This window comes from Leptodactylus fuscus, chromosome 4, assembly GCF_031893055.1.
Source record: "Leptodactylus fuscus isolate aLepFus1 chromosome 4, aLepFus1.hap2, whole genome shotgun sequence".
Taxonomy (NCBI): domain Eukaryota; kingdom Metazoa; phylum Chordata; class Amphibia; order Anura; family Leptodactylidae; genus Leptodactylus; species Leptodactylus fuscus.
Window position 1 is genome coordinate 23,356,163 of NC_134268.1, and position 6,000 is coordinate 23,362,162.

General features: G+C 42.7%; 1 protein-coding gene across 1 annotated transcript in view; it reads left to right on the forward strand.

Annotated features, from left to right (window-relative positions):
* Positions 1 to 4,398, forward strand: part of RAD21 (RAD21 cohesin complex component) — a 273,983-nt gene extending 269,585 nt beyond the window's left edge. Inside the window, exon 15 of the transcript XR_012715437.1 lies at positions 4,388 to 4,398. The gene's annotated coding sequence lies outside the window, so the exon portion shown is untranslated. The remainder of the gene's footprint in view (positions 1 to 4,387) is intronic.
* Positions 4,399 to 6,000: the final 1,602 nt, after the last annotated feature.

Here is a 6,000-nt window from a genome sequence, read left to right on the forward strand (position 1 = left end):
GGAGGGCTGAACCTCATAAATATGCGTGGAAATGAATCTCATGAGGTTTGATAATCTTTTGCCTTGTGACATGGAAGACATATTTGTAACAGATTGCTCCTGGATGGTTGGGAGAAGTTACTCTTGGAGGATACTTAGATACTATTCATTATTCATGACCGTGTTCCACCTCTCACATGAATGGTCTCAGGATGCTTTACGGCTGGCATGACACGGGACACATGGTAGTACTTACCGTTCCACATTTGGACAAGTGTTTATAATCAGATATTCCAAAGCAAGACCTTCATAATAGTGCAGGGACGAAGCTATAGGGGGTTCAAATGTAGCAACGGCAACTTGGCTTTTGTACATGTGGAGGCACCAAAGTACCTTCTGTCACCTGAGAAAGCACTCGTATTATAATGCCACGTTGCAGGTGGGCTCATCCAAAATTTGGACTATGACCAAAAGTTTCAAGCTGCACCTCTACAAAAGTGCATATTTGCATATTAGATAGATGTTACCCGGACCTGAGGCTGGAGAAGAGAAGGGCTGTGAATGTTTGGATCACTGCAGGGACCTGTCAGAGGTTCTGGTGGCAGCTTACACATGCAAGCTCAGCCCAAATCAGGATATATACCATGGGAGGGAAGGACGGGTTGGTGGCACCTATGGAAAGGGGATAACTAAAAGGAGCCTTTGGGACCCCTACAGATAAACGGCCAATGCTGAGACTCTCTAGAAGACATGACATTATGAGGGTCAGATCATGCAAAAGATTTGGTGAATGCCTTTGGTTTGTTACTAGGGTAAGAAAATACCGGTAATAAGTAATATAGAACTTCGAGATGACCCCATATAGGACGTGATGATAAGTTAGCAATTTATCTTCTCCCACACAACCCCTTTATCATTCCAAAATGGGGACATGGTGCAAACAACAGCCAAGTCCTTCTACCCCTTCCTCTAAGGTACCAATCTAGTTTTAATAGAGTTTACCATGTCCCTATATATTGCTATGGGATACAACCAGGAGACGTGCAGAATAATCAACACCCCTCGTCTACACTTAGAAACTAGTCCTCATAGAAGAGCCACGAGGAGAACAATTTGTGTTCCTTTAGGGTTCTGTAACTGAAGGTGAAATGCGTCATAACTTAAGATTGACTTCAGTATTCCAGTCCAATCAGATCAAACAATGTGTTGTCATGGAAGTCTTGACATTGGAAGGAAATAATCTCTACATATAATGGAAATGTTCTGCTGGAGGTCACGTAAACCACTTGGCTGACTTCTAATGAGTGTAGCCAATTTTTCAATGGTTATTGAGGATCTATTAGCTCACGACTGCCACAATGGAGCTAATAGATACGTTAGGATGAATTCATCCACAAGGAGCTGGTGATGTTGTTTTGGGACAGAGGAGGTGGGGTGTATATAAAGAAAGGGTCAGAGGTGGGTAAGAGTGAAAGACTACTGTACAAATTGCTTCATACAGAGTCGGACCATTTAGTCTTCTACGTTATACATCATACTTCGCTTAGATTACTACTGGGCACGTAGTTGTCACTTTTGGCATCCCTGGTGATCTAGGACAGTACTGTGCTTCACCAGAGTTCTCTCTTTGTCCAGGCACAGAGAACATCTTGGCTCTAAAACCTCATATGGAACAAGAATACATTAAGAGCACGGCTATGCCTTTAGTTTAAGAAGTAAGATGTAAAAAAGTATGTAAGAGATGAGGGAGTAAACAGGTAAGAAAGAGGCAGGGGAGTAAACAAGCAAGTAAGGCCTGGTTCACATCTGCGCTCAGTAGTCCGTTCAAGAACTACTTTCCTCTCCACATGATTCATGCAGACACCATGCAGAAAACACACGGACCCCATTATAGTCTATGGAGTCTGTGTGCTTTCATTGCTCACCGCTTTTTGAATGCATTCGGTATTCCCTTTGGGGGGTCCCCAAGCAGACTCCCGAATGAAATACTGAATGCAGATGTGAACCAGGCCAGGGAGTAAATATGCAAGTAAGAGGTGGGGGTAAACAAGTGTAAAGAAGTAAGAGGAGAGGAAGTAAACAAGTCAGTAAGGAGGGGAAGTACAGAAATAAGTAAAAGGCAGGGGAGCAAACAAGTATAAACAAGTAAGAGGAGAGGGAATTAACAAGAAAGAGGCAGGAGGGTAAACAAACAAGTAAAAGACTCGTGTGTAAACAAGTAATAGGAGAGGGAAAAAGCAAGTAATAGGCCATGAAGTAAACAAATCAGTAAGTGGTGGGGCAGTAAATAAGTATGTCAGAAATGGGGTAGCAAACTAGTAAGGGGGGGCGGAATAAGCAAATAAGAGGAAGGTGTGTAAAGAAGTAAGAGGAGGGCAAGTAAACAAGTATGTAAATAGAGGAGGAAAATGAATAAACAAGTTTAAACAATAGCATTGACCCGCATACACTATGTTTTATAGATAGGCTCCTTGGAGCCCTGACAGTGTTATACACTATGTTTTATAGATAGGCTCCTTGGAGCCCTGACAGTGTTCTACACTATGTTTTATAGATTGGTTCCTATGAGCCCTGACAATGTTATACACTATGTTTTATAGATAGGTTCCTATATTCCCTGACAGTGTTATACACTATGTTTTATAGATAGGTTCCTAGGAGCCCTGACAGTGTTATACACTATGTTTTATAAGATAGGTTCCTAGGAGCCCTGACAGTGTTCTACACAATGTTTTATAGATAGGTTCCTTGGAGCCCTGACAGTGTCACACACTATGTTTTATAGATAGTTTCCTAGGAGCCCTGACAGTGTTCTACACTATGTTTTATAGATAGGTTCCTTGGAGCCCTGACAGTGTTATACACTATGTTTTATAGATAGGTTCCTATGAGCCCTGACAGTGTTATACACTATGTTTTATAGATAGTTTCCTAGGAGCCCTGACAGTGTTCTACACTATGTTTTATAGATAGGTTCCTTGGAGCCCTGACAGTGTTATACACTATGTTTTATAGATAGGTTCCTATGAGCCCTGACAGTGTTATACACTATGTTTTATAGATAGGTTCCTTGGAGCCCTGACAGTATTCTACACTATGTTTTATAGATAGGTTCCTAGGAGCCCTGACAGTATTCTACACAATGTTTTATAGATAGGTTCCTTGGAGCCCTGACAGTGTCACACACTATGTTTTATAGTTAGGTTCCTAGGAGCCCTGACAGTGTTATACACTATGTTTTATAGATAGGTTCCTTGGAGCCCTGACAGTATTCTACACTATGTTTTATAGATAGGTTCCTAGGAGCCCTGACAGTATTCTACACAATGTTTTATAGATAGGTTCCTAGGAGCCCTGACAGTGTTATACACTATATTTTATAGATAGGTTCCTAGGAGCCCTGACAGTGTTATACACTATGTTTTATAGATAGGTTCCTTGGAGCCCTGACAGTGTCACACACTATGTTTTATAGATAGGTTCCTAGGAGTCCTGACGGTGTTCTACACTATGTTTTATAGATAGGATCCTAGGACCCCTGACGGTGTTCTACACTATGTTTTATAGATAGGATCCTAGGACCCCTGACAGTGTTCTACACTATGTTTTATAGATAGGTTCCTAGGAGCCATGACAGCGTTCTACACTATGTATTAAGCCAATATAAGGTATGATTTATACCGAATTACTAATCTTGGCCCTGAGCCAACCAAAGTCAAAACAAAACAAATCTTGAGAGATTGGCCCATCTCTAGTAAATACATAAGTAAGAGATGGGGAAATAAAAAGGTTCTTTTGTTATTTTACACAATTTTCCCAGCTCATTAACATGTGAACATCTGTAGTCTGTATAGGCCCCATGAATGAGGATTTAGGGGCCTATTAGAGGGTCTCCAGGGGGTACTAACCAGATATTAATAGATCACAGAAATTCTACATTTCAATAGCTGAAATAAATTGACATCTAAATATTAAGAATCCCGCCACATAACAGATGTCAGTCCAGCTGCAGGATCCATAGAATTTTTTCCTTCTGAGATGATTTCCCTGTCATCCTGATTTTGTAGGTAACATACAGTAATTTACGGCCGGGATATGATATGTGTTGCCACAGACCGGTGAAGTATCTTTCAGGTAAATTAAATTGAAGTAAATTAAATCAATGTTCATTCCTAAGCTATGTTGACAGCTCAGTGAAAAAACAGAATTTAACATGAAATGGATTTTGCAGCCTTCAATGTGAACCTTTGTACTGAGGAAAATATGCTCTGCTCTTCTAGGAAATTTAGAAGCCATCAAAATTCTCCTAAATGCACCTGATGCGGGTCAGGCGGGCTCCTTTCTGCATTATTAGTTACCTATTGGCCCCATAGTCGTCATTTTGAATCCCCCAAAGATGGAGTGTAAGGTGGTAGGAGCCACCAGTTTCCGGAATGTGGCCCTTGTTGGTTGACTATGTCCTTGGTCTATGGAACTGTTGTGTATATTTACAGGGGGTGCCCATTGGCAGCAGGTGGTGTCCCTTTGGCAGCACTCCACCCACCCTGTCCTCCGATTATTAACTTCTTGGATCTGAAGATACCCAGAGTATAATAATCAACTTTGTCCTGCCTTGGTTTTCCAGCAAATCTTGCAAATATTTGCAAAATGAATCTTGCTAAGTTTGCCATCACTACTGCTGAGCAATTGATGTTAACCTGTCTTGTTCCGAAACATCATCGACTCCGGCTTAGAGTGGCCCACCAGGGTACCAGTGAATCCCTTGGTGGTGGTCCTATCGGACCCTTACTGCTTTTCTTAATAGGCAGTGGAGGTCCGGTAACAGCTCCTACTAACTTACCTATCCCTGCTCCTGCTTACTGCAGTCCTCTTCAGCCTCTAGGGGGCCCCTATGTGCCGCACATTATGTCATCGCAGCATGATGTGCTGCATACATGGCCATTGAAGGCTGAAGGGGGAAAAGGAGGAGGTTGTGGATAGAAGTTGGGATTGGTAAGCGAATGCAGCCAGTTCTCCCAGGACACAGACACTGGAAGGTGGTCTATAATGCTGATCAGGCCAGGGGTCCCTTTAATATTAACCCCTAATTCCCCACACATCTTAATCCCCCCCCCCACAAGATATTAGCCCCTATCACTGCCCCCACACAATATAATGCCCCATTACTGGTCCCCATACAGTGATAATTTAAAAAAAAAACAAAACAAAACAAAACATACTCATCTATTCCTGGCACCCTGTTGTCCCCAGTCAGTGCCCATTTGGTCTCATACTGACAACTGATTTCTTGAAATCCTGTACCTTATGTGATCGCTGAGAGCAATCAGTGGCCTCCGGGGTCGCTGGAGAGGAACTGGTGACGTCACTCACATATGTCTTAAATCACATACCAATAACTGTTAATTGGTCTCAGTGGTCACATGATGCACAGGACTCCTGGAAGGAATGCACCGGCATGAGAATGAAGGGACCCTGGTGGTGGACTTCTGAGGCTCAATCATGGATCTCAGCGTTGACCCCGGGGTGTGTGATGCCAGCTAGATGAGGCCGGAGGATGACATCTGGAGTGGTCTGGTGGGACTGGAAGCTCATGAGAGATGCGTATAAATGTTTGATATTTTTATTCAGCTCCCTCTGTGCTAAATAATTTTGGACTATCTCTAATGTTAGGCCCCTACCTATTGGATTATTCCAACATGTGGCGGCCAATGTTTTAACTTATTACCTGTCCACTCTGGTCTGTTGTACTGCCTCCAGGGAGTGGATACTAGAGAACATTGTATCGCCCCCTGGAGGAAGAAACGGAGGCGGGATTGGCCAGAAGTGGAGATCGGAACGTGAAATATCAAATGTTACCTATTGGAATAATCCAATAGATAGGGTCTGATTTTAAAAACTGCCACCCATCAGTTTCTGGCAGGAGGTGTGTATCTGATGCTAGGAGCAGGAATTCTGTTTGCCCTTTCCTTGGATAGGTTGGTGTAGGGGAAGGTGAAACCAATCTGGAGGGCATAGTTTTAG